Genomic DNA, 25,853 nt, shown 5'->3' on the forward strand with positions numbered 1-25,853 from the left:
TGGTAAAATTCACCTGTGAAGCCATTTGGCCCAGGACTATTATATGAAAGATTATTTTTTTGTATTATTACTGCTCCAATTTTATTAGTGTGATTGGTCTGTTCAGATTTTCTGATTCTTCTTGATTCACTTTTGGGAGAATCTAAATTTCTAGGAATTTAACCATTTCTTCCAGGTTGTCATATTTTTTTTGGTATAAAGTTATTCATAATATTTTCTTACAATTTTTGGAATTCCGGATTGATTTTATTTATTTGGGTCCTCTTTTTTTTTACTCCTCACCTAATGACATTTTTTCCCTCCCATTTATCCTCAGATAGAACAAGAGGGAGGGGAAAGGGGAAGAGAGAGAGAGAGAGAGAGAGAGTCATCAACTGGTTGCTTCCCACATGGCCCTGACTAGGGCTAAGAATGAACTGTCCTTGACTAGAATCAAACCTGCAACTGATTGGTCTGCGGGCTGACACCCCAACCACTGAGTCCAACTGGCCAGGGTTGGGTCCTCCTTTTTAATTTGTTTTTTTGATTAGTCAGTTAGAGATTTATCTATCTTATTTATCTTTTCAAAGAAACAGCTCTTGGTTTCATTGATCTTTTGCATTATTTTTTTAGAGTCTATTTCATTTATTTCTGCTCTGATCTTTCTAATTTTCTGTCTTTGACTAGCTTTGGGCTTTGTTTGTTGGTATTTTTAAAGTTTCTCTAAGTGTAAGGTTTGTTTGGTTATTTGAGATCTTTCTTGTTTCTTGAAATAAGCCTGTAATGCTATGAATTTCCCTCTTAGGACTGCTTTCACTATGTTCCATAGATTTTTGGTTATTGTATTCTCATTTTCATTTGTTTCAAAGTGTCTTTTGATTTATACCTTGATCTCATTTTTATTTTTATTTATTTTTGGTACATGCCCCTAGCAGGAACTGAACCTGGGACTCTCTGGTCCGCAGGCTGATGCTCCAACCGCTGAGCCAAACAGGCCAGGGCTTGATCTCATTTTTAATTCATTCTTTGTTTAGTAACATATTTAGCCTCCATATTTTTGTGTGTTTTTCACCATTTTTTTTCCCTGTGATTGAGTTCTAGTTTCATACCATTGTAGTCAGGAATAATGCTTGATAAAATTTTAGTCTTCTTAAATGTATTGAGTTTTGTTTTGTGGTCTAACATACGGTCTATCCTAGAAAATATTCCATGTGCACTTAAAAATAATGTATATTCTGTTGCTTTGTATATTCTGAGCATTCTGATATATTCTGAAGATATAAATTAAATCCATTTGATCTAGTGTGCCATTTAAGGACACTGTTTCCATGTCAATTCTATGTTTGGAAGATCTATCCATTGATGTCACTGGGGTGTTAAAATTCCCTGCTATGACTAATTACTGTTGATCTCTTCCTTTATGTCCATCAAGAATTGCTTTAGCCCTTACCAGTGTATCTCAGTTGGTTGGAGCATTGTCCTATGCACCAGAAGGTCTTGGGTTTAGTTCCTGGTCAGGGCACATACCAACATGCAACCAATCCATGTATCTCTCTCTTTCTCTCCCCCACCCTTATCTCTCTCTAAAATCAATAATAATAATAATAATAATAATAATAATAGTGATAGTAATAGTAATAAAGATTTGCTTATATATTTAGGTGCTCCTATTTTAGGTACATAAATGTTTATAAGGATTATATTGTAGAATTACTCCACTTAGTGTCCTTTCTTGTCTCTTATTTTAGCCTTTATGTTAAAGTCTATTTAGTCAGAAATAAGTATTGCTACCCCAGCTTTTTTAAAAATTTCCATTAACAAGAAATTTTTTTTCCATCTCTTTACTTTTAGTTTGTGTGTATCATTTATTCTGTCTTTGTACACAGCATGTATATGGGTCTTACTTTCTTGTCCATTCATCTACCCAATGTCTTTTGATTGTAACATTTAAAATATTTACATTTAAAGTGATTATTGATAGGTATGTATTTATTGCCATTTTATTTTTCATAACTCTGGTGTTCTCTCTCTCTCTCTCTCTTTTTCTCTCCCCCCCCTCCTCCTTCTCCTTCTCCTTCTTCTTTCTTCTTTATAAAGAAGACCCTTTAACATTTCTTGTAATATTGGTTTAGTAGTAATAAACTCCTTTAGAATTTTCTTGTCTGGGAAGCTCTTTATTTCTCCTTCCATTTAAAATTATAGCTTTGCTGGGTAAAGTAGTCTTGGTTGTAGGTCCTTGCTTTTTATCACTTTGAATAATGCATTCCAAACCCTTCTGGCCTGAAATATTTCTGTTGAGAAATCATCCTACAGTCTTATGGGAGCTCCCTTGTAGGTAACTAACTCTCTTTCTCTTGCTGCTTTAAAATGTTTCTCTTTATCTTTAACCTTTGCCATTTTAATTATGATGTGTCTTGGTGTAGGCCTCTTTGGGCGCAATTTGTTTGGGACTCTCTGCACTTCTTGGACTTGTGTGTCTTTTTCCTTCACTAGGTTAAAGAAGTTTTCATTCTCTATTTCTTCAAATAAATTCTCAATCCCTTGATCATTCTCTTCTCCTTCTGGTACCCCTATGATGCACATTCTGTTATGCTTTATGTTGTCCCAAAGTTGTCTTATACTATCATCATTTTTTTAAATTCTGTTTTCTTTTTGCTGCTCTGATTGGATGTTTTCTGCTATCTTGTCTTTCAAATCACTGACTCAGTCCTCTGCTTCATCTAACCTACAGTTGCTTCATCTAACCTACAGTTTTGTTGCTTCAAATATATTCTTCATTTCAGCTATTGTATTCTTTATTTCTGACTGGATCTTTTTTATGATTTTTATGTCCTTTTTTATGCTGTTGAAGTTTTCACTAAGTTCCTTGAACATCCTTATAAGCATATATTTTTTAAAGATACGTTTTTATTGATTTTAAAAAGAGAGAAAGGGGAAGAAAGAAAGAAGAAAGAAGAAAGAAAGAAAGAAAGAAAGAAAGAAAGAAAGAAAGAAAGAAAGAAAGAGAAAGAGAGAGAGAGGAAGGAAGGAAGGAAGGAAGGAAGATGGATATATCAATTAGTTGCCTCCCTTATGCACCCCAACCAGGGATCAAACCCACAACCTGGGTACGTGCCCTGACCAGCAATTTAACTAGCAAACTTTCAATGAAGAGGACAATGCACAACCAACTGAGACACAGTGGCCAGGGTGTTATCATCATATTTTTGAACTCTATATTTGGTCAATTACTTTCCTCCATTTCATTTAGCTGTTTTTCTAAAAATTACTCCTATTCTTTCATTTGGGGTATATTTTTTGTCTCCCCATTTTTGATGCCTCTTTATATTTGTTTCTATGTATTAGGTAGATTTAATATGTCTTCCAGTCTTGGTAGGGTGGCCTTATATAGTAGGTGTCCAGTGGGATTCTATGGCACAGTCTCCTCGATCCCCTAAGCTGGGTGATCCAGGAATGATCTTTGTGTGGGTTATGTGAGCCCTCCTATTGTAATTCAGTCTTGATTGTTATTGGCCCATTCATGTGAGGGTTCAACCCTCAGAGAGGCTGACTGTATCGACCTCAACCATAGTGTATGAGTTGCTATGCAGGTGCTGACCACAAGAATCCCAGTTTGCCTCAGCAGGTGCCTGTCAAGATCTCCCTTTGGATATGCTGCTTGTGAAGCTAATTGGATTCTGCTCTAATTTTGTCTGGTGTTGGAAACTGGGTGCATTTTTATGGTACTTCTTGGGAGGGACTTTGTTGCAGGTCGGTGTCAGATGCTGCATGTGACTGGCCTTGGGCATCTTATTTGGAGCTACAGTTATTCTCAGTTTGTGGCTGCCTTTAATGGGCATTGGTGCATGTGGGAAGAATCAAACTGTCCACCAAGGCCAGCTTCCACCAGCACTGAGCTTGGGGTCATGTGAGCAAAAGGCCTAGGGCAACATGGGATCTGTTTCTGCTTGCTTCCATCTGCACACTGACTGGTTCACTCAACGAACCTCTAGTGGTACTCAGTTTGCATGAGGAAGGCTCTCAGTAATTCACCACTTGGGGGCAAGTGGTGTTCACCAGATTCAAATTCGGTGCCATTGCTGGGTCTGATGACACTTAACAAAAGTCCCAGGGTATACCAAATTTAGCTACCACTCTCCAGGTTCCCACAGACCTTCGTGGTGGGGCAGGTCTCAAGGAGTTATCAGGTTGAAGCCAGAAGAGTTTATCAGGCCCAACCAGACCATGATTTGGCTATGTGATTGGAGGGCTCTTTGTGAGTCATACACATAAGGGAAAAACATTCCCCATCTTGAGCCTCACAACTCAGTCTGTCCCAGAATCTGCCAGGACCTTTAGGAGAGTCCAAGCTCTGCAGGGGGAGGGGGTCACCAGGAGTCTGAGAAGTGGGGCCACTGGGAGTCAGAAGGGTGGGGCTAGTGAATCTCCCATGACAGAAAGGTGCCATTCAGGCTCATGGGAATGTGGGGGCAGAGGCCACCTCCCCAGAGCCACACAACTCAATTACTGATACCCACTGTGTCTGTCTGGATTTTTACACTCAGTCAAAGTCCTCTGGCTCCTCCTCAAGGCATGAGCTCTACAAGGTGGGGTGACAGGGAGTCAAGAGTATGGGGCTATTGCATTTCCCCAGGCTAATACTGCAAGGAAGGGAGTGCTCCACCCAAGAAAGATGGCATCTGTGGTGTAAGAAAGGGACTGAGTGCAGGGGTCCTGGCAGCTGTTGCTCCAGAGCTCTTCCCAGAGCCACAAATCCCAGTGTCTCCTCATACAACTGTAATTCTCTCACCCTCCCTCTGCCAGATCCCTGGGAGAGTGGCTAAGAACAAGACTGTGTGTGTTGCCCCTTTAAGTGTGTGTTGTGTCTCTAGCAGACTCTTATCTCTCCATGGTGGACAGAATGAATCCCTGCTGATTTTCACAACCAGATGTTGTTTGGGCACCTCTTCCCAGCTGTCTTGCTCTGGGCTGGGGAACCTGGTTTGAGGTTGAAAACCCACTCTTCTCAGAGGAAATCTTTGCAGCAGAGATACCCCGCTGGAACCTCAGCTGCTGCCTGTGGGAGCAGGGCAGCCTTTTTGCATCTCCTCCCTTCCTGCCAGTCTTGATGCGGCTTCTTCTGGAAATCCTTGGTTATAAGATTTCCCTTCAGCTAGTCTTCAGTTGGTTATTCAGGTTGATTGTTCTATATTCTAGTTGTAATTTCACTTTGGTCTTAGGAGGAGGTGAGTGTACCATCTACCTATGGCACCATCTTGGATTCCCTCAAAAAAGCATTTATTTTTAAATATATTTTACAAACGAATAGAAAACTGTCTCTCTGTGACCTTTCTGGTCAGCTTATTCTTTGCAGTTATACAAACCTATGATTCTTTCAGAATAATAAATAATGTATTTTTATTTGTTTCATATATTTGGGGAAACATAAGTATTTATAAATGCAATTATCAAGAATATTACAAATGATAACTGTTGCACATGATAATAATAATGTTGTGACTTGTAAAATTCTTGTGAAATATTTTTGTCCCAAGTGTACTAGTCTGAAAGTTTATGTTTCTGGTAGAGAAAACCTGCCTCAAAAATAATAATCCGGCCAGTGTAGCTCAGTGGTTGAGCATCAACCCATGCACCAAAATGTTGCTGATTTGATTCCCAGTCAGGACACATGCTCAGGTTGTGGGCCCGATCCCCAGTGGGGGACATGTAGGAGGCAGCCAATCGATATTTCTATCTCTCTCTCCATCTCACTTTCTTTCTCTCTAAATATCAGTGAAGGAAAAATATTTTTAAAATGTTATATTAAACATATAAATTTTAAAAGGCTGACCAACCCCAACTATCTACATCTGTGGGCATTACTGACCTAATCGAGAATAACCAGAATCTAAGGGACCTCACCCTCCAAAGAGATACAGATTTTAGCTACTTAGAAAACTCTTTAGGATCGAAAAATGGTGGCGGAGTGAACAGAGCTACACAGACCGTCTCCCAGAACCAAACTGGAATTACAACTATAACACAGACAAATTGACGGGAAAAAGCAACAGAAAAGCAGCTTGCGAGGACCATATAACGAGGGACACTGACTCCATCCCGGTAGGCTTACGAAGACGCGAGACGGGGGCTGGGAGCCCACGGTCGGCAGCTCAGCAGCGGCCTTAGCTGGGAGCGGCGCCCTCAGGTTACACTCCCAGGCGGCTCCACAGTGCAGAGCCGGGACAGAGGCTAAAACAGCCACAGCCACTCACCTTGGGCTCCAGCAGAGGGAGGGCAGACTGGACTAGAACTGTGTCAGGACACTCGGGATTTGGAGGGCACCCAGAGCTTTTGCGGAGTGCCAGCCACGCAGGACGGTGGCCACATTGCTCCTTCCCAGGGATCTGAGGAGAGGCAGCAGCCCCTCCCTCGGAGATCCAACCCCACCCTGTGGGCCATTGAAGTGCTAATTGAGGCTCATTAACAACCAGCATCTGCCCCACTGCCTTGAAAAGCCCCTTGTGCTGAGCACCTGAGGGAGTTTTTCAATCAACTGACAACCCAAAACTCTTCAAGTAACCTGGACTGCTAGCCTCAGGCAAAAGCTAGAGGATAACAGTACCTTTCCAGGGCTGGCAACTTTAACCAGGAAAGTAAGACTTGACAGTGGTGTTTAACATGGGTCCTCCCTCGCTCATCTAAACACAGGAGAGGGAGCCACAAACAGCAGAACACCAACACCCACAGGGAAAACTTGACAGGCTCCAAAGCCCACAGTGATAGCCAAAATGGTGAAACACAGAAACAGAAGCCAAATGAAAGAGCAAGAGACCTCCACTGAAGATGAGATCAATGTGGAGCAATTAGACATGTTAACAGAGCTAGAATTCAGAGCCATGATCTTGAGGAAGCTGAACAGCATGAGTAAGGACATAGAGACAGTGAAAATAAGCCAACTAGAAATTAAAAACCATCAAGAAGAGATAAAAAATGACATATCAGAAATGAAAAACACATTGGAAGGTTTACAAAGCAGAGTAGGGGAAGCTGAGAACCGGATCAGTGAATTAGAAGACAGGGTAGAAAAAATTAACCAATCAGAAAAACAAAAGGAAAAAACTATTAAAAAACAGGAAGACAGCTTAAGAGAACTGTGGGACAACTGGAAACGTAATAATATTCGCATCATAGGAGTCCCCGAAGAAGAAGAAAATGAGCAAGGGATAGAGAATATATTCAAAAAAATAGTGACAGAAAACTTCCCTAATTTGGTGAAGGAAGAAGGCATTCAAGTTCAAGAAGCACAGAGAGTCCCAAGTAAGAAGAACCCAAACAGGCCCACACCAAGACACATAGTAATTAAAATGCCACAAATTAAAGACAAAGAGAGAATCCTAAAAGCAGCAAGAGAGAAGCAACAGGTTACCTACAAAGGAAACCCCATAAGGCTCTCAGCTGACTTCTCACAAGAAACACTACAGGCCAGAAGGGAATGGCATGAAGTAATCAAAGTCATGAAAAACAAAAATCTGAATCCAAGACTACTCTACCCAGCAAGGCTATCATTCAAAATAGAAGGTCAAATAAAGAGCTTCCCAGACAAAAAAAATAGGCTAAGGGAATACATTAGCACCAAACCAGCACTGCAAGAAATGTTAAAAAGACTGCTGTAATTAGCAGTAGAAATGGGAAGAAAAATGGAACCGCACTAAACAAAAATGGCAATAAATAAGTAGATATCAATAATCACCTTAAATGTAAATGAATTGAATGCTCCCATAAAAAGACACAGAGTAGCTGATTGGATAAGAAAGCATGACTCATCTATATGTTGTTTACAAGAGACCCACCTCTCAACAAAAGACTCACATAGGTTGAAAGTGAAGGGATGGAAAAAAATTTTCCAAGCAAATGGAAAGGAAAAAAAAGCTGGGGTAGCAATTCTCATATCTGATAAAATAGATTTCAAAACGAAGACCATAACTAGAGACAAAGAAGGCCACTACATAATATTGAAAGGATCTATCCAACAGGAAGATATAACCTTGATAAACATATATGCACCTAGTATAGGAGCACCAAAATATATTAAAAATCTTCTGGAGGACTTCCAAGGAGAAATCGACAACAATACAATCATAGCAGGGGACTTCAACACCCCGTTGACAGCACTGGATAGATCCTCTAGGCAAAAAATTAGCAAGGAAACAGAGACTCTAAATGAAGCACTAGACCAAATGGATTTAATAGATATCTACAGAGAATTACACCCCAAAACTACAGAATACACATTCTTCTCAAGTGCACATGGGACATTCTCAAGGATAGACCACATGATAGGACACAAACTAAATCTCTACAAGTTCAAGAAGATTGAAATCATATCAAGCATCTTCTCAGATCACAATGGCATGAAACTAGAAATCAATTGCAACAAGAACATGCAAAGACATTTCAACACATGGAGGCTAAATAGCATGTTATTAAACAATGAATGGGTCACCGAGGAGATCAAGGAAGAAATTAAAAACTTCCTGGAAACCAATGAAAATGAACACACAACAACAGAAAATCTATGGGATGCAGCGAAAGCAGTTCTGAGAGGGAAGTTCATAGCACTACAGGCCTACCTCAAAAAACAAGAAAAATTTCTAATTGACTGTCTAACCTCACAACTTAAAGAATTAGAAAGCAAACAAAAAGAAAACCCCAGAGCAAGTAGAAGGAAGGAAATAGTAAAGATCAGAGCAGAAATAAATGACATAGAGACCAAAAAAACAATTCAAAGGATCAATGAAACAAAGAGCTGTTTTTTTGAAAAAATAAAGAAGATTGATGGACCCTTAGCTAGACTCACCAAGAAACAAAGAGAGAGAACCCAAATACACAAAATCAGAAATGAAAGAGGAGAAGTAACAACCAACACAACGGAAATACAAACGATCGTTAACAACTACGTACTATGAACAACTATATGGCAACAAATTTGAAAATCTAAGCAAAATGGACAAATTTCTAGAAACACACAGACTCCCAAAACTGGACCCAGAAGAGATAGAGAACTTGAACAGACCAATAACAACTAAGGAAATTGAAGAGGTAATCAAGACTCTCCCAGCAAACAAAAGCCCAGGCCCAGATGGCTTCACGGGGGAGTTTTACGAAACATTCAAAAAAAAACTAACACCCATTCTCCTCAAACTATTTCAAAAAATTCAAGAAGAAGGAAGACTTCCAAACACGTTCTATGAGGCCAGCATAATTCTAATTCCAAAACCAGAAAAAGACACTACGAAGAAAGAAAACTACAGGCCAATATCCCTGATGAACATAGACGCCAAAATCCTGAACAAAATATTAGCAAATCGGATCCAGCAATACATCAAAAAAATTATTCACCATGACCAAGTGGGATTCATTCCAGGGATGCAAGGCTGGTACAATATTCGCAAATCAATAAATGTGATACACCACATAAACAAAATGAAGAATAAAATGTTATATTAAAAATAACAAAGAATTATGATTGGACTTTACTAGTGCCCATCACTTATGCCCCAGTAAAATGGGCAGAAGACATGAGGGCACTCCCAGTTTTAAGCAATCTCTGATTTGTGTTAGCAGTGGTTGCCAGAAAACCCTTTGTGTGTGCCCATAAGAACAAATAATGGCAGACTACTTGGATGTTTAAAGAAAGAAATTCATTTCAGAAATAAGAAAGATAAGTGCAGTGAGTAAAATTTATTTTGATTAGCTATGCCTTTCAACTGAGAATAGAGAAGATAGTAACTTCTGGCTCATAGCTTTTGAAAGTTTCTCTAACTGCTTTCAAAGGCTAATCCAAGCTTTCAAAACAAATAAATATATTTATTTACTCTCCAGTCAACATTATTGGAATGCTTCCTATGCACCCAACACTAGGCTATGCACCAATGAAGAAATGATGGGCAAAACAGTCATGTTTAAAATACCGTAATCTAAGCTTCTAAAGTATTGCACCTGTGAATCAATTTTAGTATTTTTAGGGAATTACTTAAGTACTGCAGTTCCTAATTTTAAATTTTAGAATGTCCCCTGTTCAGGATTTGTGAGGTTTGAAATCTATGAATATAAATAAATAATATTTAATGTCTATGGACTTAGATTTTACACACACAGCATATACATATATATGTATATAATGTATATTTATTTATAATTAAATATAACATTGTTATAATATTAGTAATTATTAATATTAATATGATATATTGCATACATATATATAATCTAAGCCTTTAATGAAAATTTTAAATGTATTTTTCTTTTTTCAGAGAGAGAAGAAGGGAGAGAGAGGAACACTGATGTGAGAAACATCAATTGGCTGCCTCTTACACGCCCCCAACTGGGGATAAAGCCTGCAACCCGGGCTTGTGCCCTGACCTGGAATCCAACTGTGCCCTGACCTGGAATCCATGGGACGATGCTCAATCCACTGAGCCACACTGGCTGGGAAAAATGCATTTCTTTTTCTTTTTCTTTTTTTATCCTCACCCGAGAACATTTCTCCATTTTTTGTTCAGATAGAGTGACTTGTAGGGAGGGAGAAGAAGAGAGAGAGAGAGAGAGAGAGAGAGAGAGAGAGAAACATGGACGTGAAAGGGATACATCGAGTGGCTGCCACTCGCACGACCAAGCAGGGCCGGGGACAAACTGCAACCGAGGTACGTGCCCTTAGCGGGAACCGAACCCGGGTCTCTCTGAACTGCAGGCTGACTCTCTAACAGCTGAGCCAAACTGGCCGGGGTAAAAATGCATTTCTGAATGTTTATTAAATGTAAGAAAATGTAATCCTGTGTCTAACTGTAACATTATTTTATAACAGTAAAAAAAATCTAGATTCAAATCTTGCCACTTAATTTTCTAGATCACAGGTTTATTCCATTTAATACAAAATCCAGGTAAACATTATATGAACAAATAAATAATTGCTTAACATTTACTCATTCAGTAAACATATATTGCACTTATAAACACAACAGAGAGACAAATTATTATTATATTTTTAAAGAAGGAGTGGAAACCTTATAAAAGTGTGTGAATGTAAAGCTGATATAATGTGTGAGTATAAATGTGTGAGTATATAATGTGTGAGTGTTTAACAGCAAAGAACCTCTGCAAAGGTGAGTGCACAGGAAGCTTGAGTTCATGTTTGTGTTCAACGAAAGAAGCTTTCACTCCAGACTAATCTAAAAAAAGAAAAGAAGTACTCTCTTTGTTTAAAAAACTGGTAAGAGAGTATCCCTTCCTCTGTAGGCCGACCCTAGAAATGGGGAGGAAGGCAGACACAGAGCAGAGCCGTGGGAAGATGACAATGGAAAGACAAGCTCTCCTTCACCCAGAGTAACTGAGGGCACATGTTTTGCTGAGTATATTAAAGGGAGGCAACACCTCAGCACAGAGTTAATAATATTCTGTGCCTACTATGAATGCTGAACAATTGTGTGAACACAGGCTGAGGATTTTCTGCAAATAATAAAGGAAAGCGTCAGTGCACATTGTCCTGGGAGAAGAAGGGCAAAGCGATGCCACAGAATCATAGCAGAATTTGGATGACTTCGGACAGAGAAAAAATTCCTAGAGCCACAAAACAAATAAATGTTTGTCTCTAGTTCCTCAGTGGGGAGAGTGATAATTAACTTTAGTATTTTCATTTTAATTTATTTTCTGAATACAAATATATTTATATTACTTGGACCCACTAAGCTGTGTAGTATTCTCCCTCCTCAGGACTGTGCAGTTGTTTTTATAAATATGTTTACTGTATGCACAAACATGTCTTTTACACAATTCTGGATCATTTTCACTGTCATCCTGGGAGTCCATGTTGTGGAAAACAAACACCGCCCATTAAGTGCATTTTGTGCGTGTGTGTATGGAGGTGTGTCTCACAAACCTGGAAACAGACGGAATGTCCATCTGTAAGAATAAGTTAAATAAATCAGGGCACATCCACTGCATGACTGTCACCCACCCATTAAAAAGAACAAACGGAAACAGCAGTAGTCTAGAGGGGTTAACCAGGTGGTACTTATAGGTTTATAAAGCAAGGTGCTAGAGAACGAACACATACATTTTTTTAAAAGTGCCAAATGGGCCCCAGACACTTTGTATTTCTATTTCTGTTCACACATTTATAAAACATCAGTATAAAATTATATGAGCATGAAGAAAATAGAGAAGGGTACTTACTAGTTTGCAGGTTCCGGAAAGGTGGACAGGCAGTGTGGGGCTGTTTGAAGCTAAATGAGAATGAGAAAACAGTCACAAAAGGAGAAATAAAAAAATAAAAAATTAGTCTTTGTCATTACAACATTGTTTATATATTTATGCAGCATTATATATGTATCTATGTTTATGAAGAACTTTAATTTTAAAAAATTCTGGTTCACAGAGTGATGGAAATTGTAAGTGGAACATCACACAGATCCTTTTTTGGCACTTAAAGTTGACCTTCCTTACAAAAAGATTGTTAATTCAGTTGCTCTCATCTATGCTGCAGTGTCTACCAGTCCAAATTTGTAAATTAATTAGGAATTATTTCCAAATGTAAAAGTTTGGGACTATATTATGATACTCTATGGAAAAACAATGACATATTCAGGTAAATGTTTATACATAAATTTATAAAATATTTTCTTTGTCTAATTACAATTGTTTCTGAAGCATAATTTAAAATTAAAATATATTAGTATCAATGGCCAAGTATTAAATACAATAAGAGGAGGTTATCAGTAGTACTATTTAGTATCTAGTTGCATTTGGTGACTTTTTAAATAGTTTAGTTTTGCAATGTAGTAATATAGAACATAGTATATATATGGTTTTTTCCTTGTAGTTTCTTTTCTGGTTAAAGTTTTGGTTAAGAAAAAAAAAAAATTCACTGTTTTATATATAATGCATGGAATACCTTTTTGAAATGATGAATGGTGAAGAATGGGAGTGCAGTTATATTTTTTCTGGAAGTCCTTTGATATTTTGCTTGAGTAGAATAAAGTACATAAAGTATTTATAAGTAGTATATTATTTATATAAATAATTTTGAAGAGCTTGAATAATTTCTTAATTCCCAAACAACATAAATATTCTATATCTTGAATAATTAATTAGCAAATTTATTTATTTTTTTAGTTTGCAAAAATTATATTTTGACTAATTTCTAAAGATTCAAAATTTTCAATGTCCACATTAATTAGATTCAAGTGTATTTGAAAACTTAAGCTACTATCAGAGTAAATATTGTAATTTTTCTCTAAATCCAATATATCCTAGGGAAAAAATAGATACTTAAATTAACAAAAAATGTTAATTTTTAATACAAGCAAATACACTGTCCAGGACCTTAGAAAAAGAAGTTAAATTATCAATAACACTTTACATTTTCAATCAACCTTTATCTATTTTTGAAAAATTTATTTAAGTGTAACTGACGTACAATAATAAATTAGTTTCAGTTGTACTTTGGTGATTCAACCTTTATGTACCTTACGATGTGATCACCACACCAAATTTAGTAACTGCCTGTCACTGTGCAAAGTTATCACAATGTTATTGATTATATTCCCCTTCACTCTTTTCATGAATCCCCCAGACCCCTTCTCTCTGGCAACCATTAGTTTGATCTGTTATTTTAAATCTGTTTTTGTTTTGTTTTGCTGTTTGTTTATTTTAGATTCCACATATAAGTGAAATCACACAGCATTTATCTTTCTAATATGACTTCTTTCATTTAGCATAATATCCTCTAGGTCCATCTACATTGTTAAAAATGGCGAGATTTCATTCTTTTTTGTTGCTGAGTGACATTTTGTTGTATATATTTACCACCTCTTCTTCATCCATTTATCTACTGACAGACTCCAAGGTTGCTTCCATATCTTGGCTATTGTAAATAATGCTGCAGTGAACATAGGGGTGCATATAGCTTTTCCAATTAGCGTTTTCATTTACTTCAGAAACATGCCAAAAAGTGAAACTGCAGGGTTGCATGGTAGGTAGTTCTATTTTTGGTTTTCTGAGGAATCTCCATACTGTTTTCTTCAATGGCTGCAAAAATTTACACTCCCACTAACAGTGTCTGAGGGTTGCCTTTTCTCTATACTCTTGTCAACACTTGTTATTTATTGACTTTAAAAAAAATAATTAATTAATTTTTCTTTATTGATTTTTAGAGAGAAAAGAAGGTAGAGGGAGAGAGAGAGACAGAAACACCGATGAGAGAGAAAATATCAATTGGCCGCCTCCTGCATGCCCCATACTGGGGATTGGGCCAGGAACCTGGGCATGGGCTTTGACTGGAAATCAAACAGGCAACTTCTTGGTGCATGGGTTGACGCTTAACCACTGATCCACACTGGCATGGCATTATTGACTTTTTGATGACAGGTTAAGGTGGTATCCATTTTGATTTGATTTGCTTTTCCCTGATGATCAGTGATTTTGAGCATCTTTTCATATGTCTGTTGACTGTATGTCATCTCTGCAGAAATGTCTACTTATGTCCTCTCCTCATTTTTTCCCCCTCACCCAAGTATATGCGCCCCTCTTGATTTTAAAAGGAGAGGAAGGGAGAGAGAGAAAGAGAAACATTGAAACATTGATGTGAGAGAGAAACATTGATTGGCTGCCTTCCATAGGCATCCCGACCAGATATCAAATCTGAAACCTTCCACTGTATGGGAGGATGCTCCAACCAACTGAGCAACCTGGCCAGGCATCCTCTATTTGTTTTTTATCAGAATTGTTTTTTGTTTGTTTGTTTGTTATCAAATTATATGAATTCCTTATACAATTTAAATATTAACCACTTATTGGATATACCATGTGCAAATATATTATATTCTCCAATTTAGTAATTTTTTTTCTTTTGTATTTTTTGGATTGTTTCATTTCCTTAACCTTAAAGAACATAATATTAGCTAAAATTTATTGAGTTACAGTCACTACTCTTGGTGATTGATATGTGTGAATGTATTTAAAATGATTCTGTGAAATACGAACTATTAAATATAGTCATTTACCTATATGAGGAAATGAAAGAACTAAAAGATTAGTACATTGATAAGAAATTTAGTGGTTATGAAGTTTCAGTTATACTAGGTGAATAAATTCTAGTGACCTTTTATACAGCATTTATGCCTATAGTTAATACAGTGTTGTGCACTTTAACACTTTTTAAGAGGGTAGATCTCATGTTTTATTCTTACCACAAAATCAGAAACACCGAGACAAAACTCTTGAAGGTTCTGTGTATGTTAGTAAATTTGATTGGGGTGACAGTGTCACGTATTTTTGCATATGTTCAAATTCATCATTTTGTTCATATTAAATATATGTAGTTCCTTGTATATCAATTATACTTTCATAAAACTCTTAAAAAAGAAAATGATGTTGTTTATGTCAGTCATCCAGGATAAGTAGTGCCAAGTTTAAAACCAGTCAGATCATGCTCTTAACCATCACCCAGACTTTATTAACTTAACACTGATGACACTTTGCATAAAATAATTTTTGTTGTAGAAGTTCCTGACCGTTGTAGTATGTTTAGCAGAATCCTTGTCCTGTACTCACTAGATGCCACCCATATCAACAATCAAGAATGTCTTCAGATATTGCCAAATGCCCCCTGGTGACAAATCTCCCCCAGCTGAGAAACACTGGGTTAGAGTAATCAAAATATCAGGAGCCCTGACCTAATGGAGGAGGAGAAAATGAAAATCAGGGTTCTATTTAGAAGGGAGGAGGAAGGAATAGATGCAGGGTAAATGTTCTATAGTATGCACTAGCTATATTATAATTATTTATTGGTCTTTGTCCCCTAGCAGAATGAATATTTCTTAGGTATTAGTTTTGCTTCTTGCATCTCTTATTCCCAGTACCTGGTATATACTGGGTTCTTACTCATTGTTATTGAATATCTATATAAATTATCTTTTGGAAAAATATTGTTTTTGTGTTCTTTCTAATCTACTTGTTAGTCATTTTGTAACATCGTAAAATATCCCATCTGGGACAACATCGCTTCAGGTTCTCAACCTGAACACCACCTCTCACTTAATAACTAATCCATAGATTTTTATAAACTTGATTATTTAAAAATTTTACTAAGCCAATTATTTTGACTCCCTAGCTAAAGTATAAGGGCCATGTATTTCACTGGAACTGCTGCATCCTTTTTCCCATGGCACAACTGCATCTTCATAGCCCATAGCCCACCCTCATATTCTGGGTTCCCATCATCCTAAATGACTTATTTTTCTCTTGATGCATGTCCTTGTTATCTTTTATCTCTTATCTCAAAATGGCTTGTCTTCCCACTTGTATCTAGCTAAGTCTTACTGCTTTTTAGGACTCATCTCAGACCTGACAATCTAAAAACACACAGCTTCCCTATAGTTCCTTATCCTTTTGTACCTCTAGAATGGTGTTTACCACACTTAATGCTTTGGTGTCATTTTTCCCCGTAAAGTGTAAGTTTATTAAGATAAAAGTATATTATCATTGATACTCCCACTGCCTAGTTCATAATAGACTTGTTGAATGGATGAAGATTAGAATCCATTTGGACAATGAAGTCTAATTATTGAACAATTTACTCCCCCAAGAAAAGTTTAGTTTAGTACCTATCACGTGACTTTTTAGAGTGTACATTCTTGTTGCATTCCTAGATGACTGTGGGATAACTGAGGATTCTCTAAATAAGGTAAACACACTTGGAGATGCTTCGTAGCATATAGAGAAGGTCTTAGTGTCAAATTCCAACTTGGGCATGCATCATTACTGTGACCTAAATCTACATCATATGAGATCTCTAAATATGATTTTCTTCATATAACAACACCCATGGGATTGTATTAGAAATTAAGTGAGATAACATACACAAATAGTGAATGCAGTTCCTGGTCTATGGGCAGGATGAACACATAATTTCTTGCAAAAATTAGGGTATATTTGAGGGTGAAAGAATCTGGGACAAGAAGAAACCTGCACAGCTAGGATGCACTCAAGGTACAAGATACTCAGTGAAGAGTAGGTAATATTGTTTGTGGCCAAACAGAGATGATACTTAGGGAAGTGACAGTATGTTGCTTTGCTTTCACTCATATGCGAAATCTAATGAACAACATAAACTAGCAAACAAAATAGAAACAGATTCATAGATGAAGAACAGCTGTCAGAAGGGAGGATGGTTGAAGGGCTGAGTATAAAAAGTGAAGAGGCTCTGCTCTACGGCTCAGTTATTTCGGGCACCATCTCCCACATCAAAAGGTTACAGGTTTAAGTCCCTGGTCAGGAGCATATAGGAGGCAACTGATTGATGTTTCTTGCCCCATCTCACTCCATTCTCTCTCTTCCTTTCTTTCTCTAAACATCACTGAAAACATGTCCTGGGTGAGGAATTAAACAAACAAACAAAAAACAGCCCTGGTCATTGTGGCTCAGTTGGTTGGAGTGCTGTCCTGGGGTGTGTGTGTGAGGGGAAACCAATCAATGTCTCTCTCTCTCTAAAAAAAACAAACAAACAAACAAAAACCCAACTAAGTAATGCAAAAACAAACAAACAAACAGATACAGAAACAGCATGGTGATTACCAGAGGGAAAGGGGGGTGGCAGGAGGTAGAAGAGGGTGTGGGGGGATAAATGTGACTTGGGATGGTGAATGTACAATACAACATACAGATGATGTATTATAGAATTGTACACCTGAAACCTGTATAATTTTATAAACCAATGTCACCCCAATAAAGTCAATTAAAAAGAAACTTATTATACCTTAGAGGCCAATGGGTTTGCTGAATAGCAGTACCTGCTCTATCCATAAGAAAAAGAAAAAAGAAAAACCTCTCTTCACAAAAATGATTCCTATACACAACAGATTTATCTATTTTGTGTGGTTTTTATAACAGTTTTCATAAGGGATTATGTTTAAATATCATTCTAAGAAGGAAAATGTGTTTTAAATTATTCAGCCTTTTCTTTTCTACTAAATCTTGTCAGGAAATGCAGTTAAAGTCACCACATCAGATTGTCTCCTCTGGTGCCATCTCATGAGTGTTTTTAGACACCTGAAGTAAAAAAGGAAGCCTGTGCAAAAAAAGAAAAGAATGTCTCTCTTCAATCCCAGTATGTTCATGTGTTTATATACACACAAATAATATTTTAAAATAATTTTAGTGACTTAGATTTTAAAAGAAAATTTACAAATAGCTCTAATACTTTTAAAGAGATAAATTCTCCTAAAGAGTATGAAACAGATCTTGATTGGTTCAGCCTCCTTACAAACGTAAGGTTGCTTTCACACATCTATTCCTGGGAGATATGAATAACTGTCAAAGCCAGATTATATTATTTTAAAATATTTAAGGTATCCCTAGATAGTACCACTGCAGACCTGTCCTAAGGCTGTAAGGGAAGGAAAACCAATCACAGCTCAGGACACCTGTGCACATGGTACTGCCCACCAAGCCTCTCTGGCCTGACCAATGAAGTGTGAAGAGATGGCAGTACTTCCACCACCCTCCCTATAAGATGTCAGGCAAGGTTTAAATAAAGTTATTTTAAATAGGGCCTCTTCTTCAAAGAGAACCAGTAAATAAAGGCTTAAAAGGTATGAAAAGAAAAAATTATGAACACTTTAAAAATATTTTCTTCATTTAAAGCTGAGTACTTGACAATTTAATTTTTAGTGCACAAAGCCTCCTGCTAATAATTCAAATTCAGTGTGAGACTACTGCAGCTTAGCACCACACCCAGATCACACTCTACCATTAATGACCAAGTCCTAAACCTGTTACTTACCACAAGTGAAACTGCCGGGTAAAATAGGGTTATAAAAAAACCATATGTAGCCCTTTTTAAAAAAATTTTTTTATTGATTTTTTTTTTTTTTAGAGAGGAAGGAAGAGGGAGAGCGAGAGAGATATCAATGAGAGAGAACATCAATTGGCTGCCTCCTGCATGCCCCCCACTGGGGATTTGGACCACAACCTGGGCATGTGCCCTGACCAGAATCCAACTGGCGACCTCTTGGTGCGTGGGTTGATGCTCAACCACCGAGCCACTCTGGCCGGGCAGACTCAAAGGCTCCAGTGGGAGCCTTTTGAGATGATAAATAAAATGAGCAATGAACATACACTTCAGTAGCTGAATAGGAGGTATGTTTAATTTAACATATAATTCTAAAATACATTATTTTAAAATTCTGGCTTCACAAGCCTCTTCTCTTATAAAGGGAAAGCTTAATTTTTACATAATAAAGATCTTATTAGTTGGTAAACAGATACCACATTGTTGAAATCATTTGTGACAGAATAGCAATAAATAAACAATGGCATTGTATGGATAGCAATAAAAATAATGTAAACTAAATTACTTAGGGGAAATATCACTTTAGTGATCAAATGAACAAAAGCAAATATAATTTGATTTTTTATTTGCATTTTAACTTAACACTATCAAGGCTTTATTGTTTTTCTGTCACTTAAAAATAGCAAATTTAATTTATATTGAAGTTGTATGTTGAAGAAAAAACTAATGGCTAATAGGGTAGACAAATTCTTTTCCTAGCAAAAATAATTTTGGTGATTTTTTTTTTTTGCCTGACATAAATTAGTTAACTCCATTTTATTTTATAATAAATTGTTTTCTCAAGAGAATACAACTTATAAAATCACATTATTTTTATAATAATTACTTTGTATCTGGAAACTTTATCAGTTACTTTGTATATATCAAAATTCCCAATTCCCTGTGGTTAACTGTTCCATGACAATGCCATGTACACTACAATCATTTTAGATAACAATGTCTCTTAAGGCAAACAGTCTCACCAAATATTATGGACTTGCAATCTGTGTTTTGTGAAGATTGAAACAAACATAACAGGTTGTGGAGAATAAAGAAAGCATTCCTAGTGTTCTGCAGAAAATCTCCAGTAGTTGGTATATAACTTAACATTAATGTCAAATTCTGAAAAAGTCTGCAGTCCCTTCAAGTAGAGCATGAGTTCTATAATCCTTTTAATATCTACATATATAACAGAGTTTAAAATATGTTGTATAATAAAATCAATACCAAGCTAGAGAAATGTTATGAAAGTAAACCTTTTCCCTGCAGAAATGTATATATGATAACTTTTAATTAATATTAATCATGTATTTTTACTAAATGTTCTATAATTTGTTCAGCTCTCTATAAATTAAAACATTCTGACTTGTCTCACATAATTACATATTGCTAAAATTAACCAAAAAAATTTCAGTCTACTAAATTGCTTTAAAAACTATTAGTGAATGCTTCCTTATTGAACATCTAAATTACATATGCAAGAAAAAAATGTAAGAACATTTGCTTTTCTGATAAACATTTTTAAGTCTATGAATTAGCTAACTTTAAATTTATGTATTTATTTGTTTGTTTATTTATATTTATCTTCCTTGTTGAGAGTACTACACATGTCCCACCCTTATCCTTCACTGCCCCTCCATCTGTCTGCCCAAGGGCAGTACATACATGTATGTACATTTTTTTGGTTAATCTCTTCCTGCCCCCCTTTCCCTTCCCCTCTGAGATTTCTCAGTCTCTTCTATGCTTTCATCCCTCTGGATCTGTTTCGAAGACGTTTAAAGTCACAGAGCCAAAACTGGTATTTTGTCTGTTGTACGCTGTTATTCAGCCAGTCCTAAATCAAGTCTCTATCTTGATATAATATTTAAAGTTAATTTTTGAAACATAATAAACTTCTCTTAAAATATGGGTTATTTTTTTATATCAGCATATATTAAAAAAAGCAAGTTATGCATGCCAGAACAAAATAGATTAGTAAAACAAACAAACAAACAAACCCACAACTAGGTATGACATGGCTGGCTAAAATAACATCTTAAGGCAAATATTAGTGTTGTTCATAATTAAAAAGGATCATCTTTATAAACTATTCTTTTAAGTATCTGATGCTTTCTCATGTTAAAGGAAAATACAAAGATTTTTTTCATTCTTTTCATATAAGCAAAATTAATATGTATACTGTCAATGCTGCCTAAATTTAGCACTATTGTGTTGTAATCTTAAAAAATTTCCCATTTTTCAGAATTCATGAATCTTAATTTGTTTTTCTGTGTTCATAATTGATATAAATAATAATATTTTTCCATTATCTTCAAATATTTAAGAAACTTCTAAAGTCAGGTCAATATGTTACATATTATGTAAAGTTTTTGTTTAAAATTACACATTAATAATCTTCTAAAGCTATGTTGGCAATGTTTTAAAAAAAATATGTAAAAACAAAACAATAAAAGCAAAGCAGAAAAACACTCTTTTGAAAGTCTCATCATTCATGTGGATATAATACATACAATATCACTTATTCACGTGAACAAAAATATCATCAAGCAAATACCTTCTACGGCACACTAGAGGCACAAGGCCCTGTCTTCACCTTACAGTCTTCTCTACTTATACGTAGGATTCCCTTTACTTGTATTTGCAGTGACTTTTATGGGTCTCTGCCAAATCAGTATTCACTTCACCCATGGAAAGGACTAGTGATTTTAATAAGTAATAATCATTTTGATGAGTTTCCAATCATGTGAAGTTAATTTCTGTAGAGAGCCTGGGGAGTGACATCAGTTTTCATGAGGAAATCGGCTAAGAAATGAAAGACCAGTACATGAAAACTTTCCCTCAATTTAGCACTGCAATGGCCTTTGATGATCACTTCAAGCTCTGCTCATGCAAGGAAAGTAATATCCAGAAACCAAGTTATTAGTAGTTTGAGTAGAATAAATCATTCAAAGAAAAGCAGTGTATAAGGTTATTTCACCTTGCTATTCTAAGCTTAGGTCTTTTGCGAAGAATAATAAGAATGATCATCTAAATAATAACATTGATAATGATCAGGTATTTAAAAATCTTATTTAAAAACAGAATTTTCCTGTATTACCAGTAGTTTTAGAAAAAGGATAATGATGCTCTTTCATAACCCCAAAGGGACATAGACATTGGATACTTCAGGAATTAGTTATAAACTTTCACTATTTCAGAAATTTAAAATGATAGTTTTTGAATTTTACAAATAATCATTTTTACTTGTTAGTAGATGATAGTCAAAGCATATAATTAGTTTTTATTTTTGGACATGTTTTTATTGACTTTAGAGAGAGAGGGAGGGAGAGGGAGAGAGTGATAGAAACATCCACGAGAGAGAAACATCAATCGCTGCCTTCTGCACACCTCCTACTGGGGGTCGAGCCAAGAGCCCGGGCATATGCCCTGATGGGAATGGGACCAGTGACCTCTTGGTATATGGAATGATGCTCAGTCCACTGGGACACACTGGCTGGGCCAAAACATATAATTTTTTAATGATGTCTCAATTTACAGTATCTCATCTATGCTACTATGTGAGAAACAAATAAAAGACATTTTGAGCCATGGAAAAAAATTTAACCAGAAAAAATAATGTTTTCCAAATAATATACTGATAAACAGGATAAGCAACCTTCACCAAATCAACCTGTAAGATCACAGTTATCGAAGTTTACCTGTGAGGCTTAGTTACAAATAATTGGTTCCTGGATTAATTAAAACAAATAACTATAAATACTTTGACTTGGACATCTTCATTAGCTAATCTTTTCAAATTTGTGGCCTCTATTTCTTTGTAGTGCTAGCTTTTTTTGCTGACCAGAGTTTGGGCAAGGGGTACCTGTGCAGCTAATCTCAGAGTTCTCCTCTGGTTCTCCTGTGGCCCCTTCCCAGGACAACCCTCCAATTCTGGCCCATTTCAAGGCTTCTTGGTTTTTGATTTCCAGTCTCCACTCAGGCTTGTGGGTTCTAGCCATTGTCCCACACAAAGACCTTCCACTTCCGAGTTCAAGCATGAGCTCCGTTATCCTGGGTTATATTGGGCCCATAGTTAATTTTGTACCCTGATAATGTAAAAATAACCAGGCTGTTTGGGAATTATACATAGTTGATTTTTTATTTCTATTATTTAAGTTATCAACAATTTAAATTATAATTTTCTTTTTTTTTAACTTAATTTTTTTTTCTTTATTGCTTTTAGAGAGAGAGGGAGAGAGAAACATCGATGAGAGAGAACATCAACTGGCCGCCTCCTGCATGCCCCCTCCCCCCCAGGAACTGGACCCACAACCTGGGCATGTGCCCTGACCAGGAACTGAACTGGCAACTTTTTGGTGCATGGGTAGATGCTCAACACTGAGCCACACCAACCAGCTACAATTTTTTTTTAACCTTGAATTAAATGTTCCTTCAAAGGGCATGTAATCAGAACCAAGGCTTGGCTGCCTGCTGCCATGAAAAGCAAACTCAACTAAACTCGTGAGACAGATGCTGGTGAGAAGGGAAAGAGGCTTTATCTGAATTCCAGCATCTCAAGAAGATGGAGACTCTTGTCCAAGCCCATCCTAGCATCTCAGTGCAGGCAGGGTTTTTATAGGGAGGGAGGGGAGAGCAGAATAAAGGGATCAGAGGTGGGGCTTTGGACGTGCAGGCAGTGTCTCTGCTGGTTCTAATATGGATTTTCATGTCAGCACCCTGGGCCTACTCAGTCCAGCCAAATCCCCGCCACTGGGTGCTTGAGCCAACCTTCCAGGTCCAGGTTGATTCTTGCATAAGCAGGGACTGGAACTGCTGAGGCTGGCAACACGCTTACAAGGGAGCTGTCGGTATGTGAGTTCCTTTTACCAGTTTGTTAGTACGTTTATGCCAATTCCATTTCATAGTGAGAGTAGTATAACATTTTTATTCCTTGTTACAGACATCATGGGCTTGAAATCCTCCTGAAAACTTTAGAACTTTCCCATAAAAAAATAATTATTTGCTTATAAAATAGGTTCTTTTGCCTCCAGTACAGCCAATCATGAAGCAATTGTACAGCTGAGTTTAGGAAGTAAAGGATCTAATCATGCTCACATCAGTGCCTGTTTGTTCTGCTCGTTGGCGTTACAACATCTACCTTCTGTAATTTGTAGGCAGGCTACATTTACCAAACTAAACACTTTCCATGATTTCAAAAATAAAACAAAACCTGCTTTTAACTTTTTTCTGGTGATTACTCAGTTTTACTATCAATGATCTGCTCTGTTGAGCATAAAAACTTAGTTGTAATGAATAGAAACTATTTGCAAGATCTATCATTAGGGAGAAATGCTACCAGCCTGTTTAACTAGTACCACAACCCTTCCAAGGTTCTCTCTCTTCCTATCAGAAGGCTTGCTTGCTGTGATTTGAAACATGAGAAATTGAAATGTGAATTTAAAAAAATATATAATACCTATATAAAATTCTTAGTGAAGAAAAAGTGCTTAAGAAATAAATATACTAAGAAATTGTGGTAAGCTCTGGGAACACTTTTTGTTTTTTTCTGCAATACTTTTATACATTTCCTAAATTTTCTACCTTAAGGATGATTTTTTTAATGAATAAGAACATAATCAAGATATGTGGGATATAGCTGAAACATATATCTGAGTGTATGTGTAGATATTACTTTTTAAACATTTTCATAAAAAAGGTATCATAATTTTTTTAATGAGCCAGTACATTCAAAATAAACAAATGTATCTCTTCCTAATGAAAATGCTTGCTGTTACCCCTTTAAAACACAATTTGGCTCAGTATATTTGCATTCTTATGTTATCTTAAAAGAAAAAATAAAGTAATATGTACCAAAAATTCATAGTTAAAACTGAAGTCTATTAGAAAATATTTACCAGGGAACTCTTCATGTTTCTAGTAATACATAGCTTCACATTATGTCATTTACATAATACATTTACAATGATTGCCAAAATGTCAATTGTGTTTTATTATCTTTAAGGAGATGCACAAATGAGACTTTTATTTTAATTTTTTAAATATTTATTATCTTAGTTTTTAATATAACTTTTTTGTATATTTATATCATTTATTATTTATGCCTTTAAATAGACTATTTTTCAGAGCAGTTTTTTGGTCCCAGCCAAAATGAACAGAAAGTACATATGTACCTGCTCCCCAACCACTTCCCCCATTACACACAAGCCCAGCCTTCCATACTATCAACATCCTGCCCTATAGTGGTACATTGGTTACAGTTGAGGAACCTACATTGATACTCATAATTACCCAAAGTTATAGCTCACATTAAGGTTCACTTTTGGAGTTGTATATTCTATGGGTTTGGACAAATATATGAAGGCATGTATCCATCATGATGATATCATGCAGAGTAGTTTCAATGACCTAAAATTTCTCTGTGCTTTGCCTATTCATCCCTCTTGTGGTTCTTCCCCACTACTCCCTGGTAACCACTGATCTTTTTGCTATTTCATAGTTTTGCCTTTCCAAGAATGTCATATAGTTGGAATAACAATATGTAGCCTTTTCAGATTGGCTTCTTTTATTTAGTAACATGCATTTTGGATTCCTATGTTTCTTTTTAGGGCTTGATAGCTCATTTCTTTTTAGCACTAAATAATATTCCATTGTCTACATATACTACAGTTCATTAATTCACCTACTGATGATTTGGCAGTTATGAATAAAGATGCTATAAACATCTATGTTTAAGTTTTTGTGGAGACATAAATGTTCAATTCCTTTGGGTAAATAGCAAGAAGTGTGATTGCTGAATTACATGGTGAGAGTGTGTTTTGTTCGTAATAAAGCGCCAAAGCCAAACTGTCTTCCAAAGTGGCCATACCATTCTGCATTCCCATCAACAATGAATGAAAATTCCCATTGCTCCGCATTCTCTTCAGCACTTGTTTGTCAGTTCTCTGGATTTGGGCCATTCTAATAAATGTTTTGTTTTCATTTTCATTCCCCCGATGACATATGATATGGA

The sequence above is a fragment of the Molossus molossus genome, unplaced genomic scaffold (assembly GCF_014108415.1).
Source record: "Molossus molossus isolate mMolMol1 unplaced genomic scaffold, mMolMol1.p scaffold_m16_p_5, whole genome shotgun sequence".
In the NCBI taxonomy this organism is placed as follows: Eukaryota; Metazoa; Chordata; class Mammalia; order Chiroptera; family Molossidae; genus Molossus; species Molossus molossus.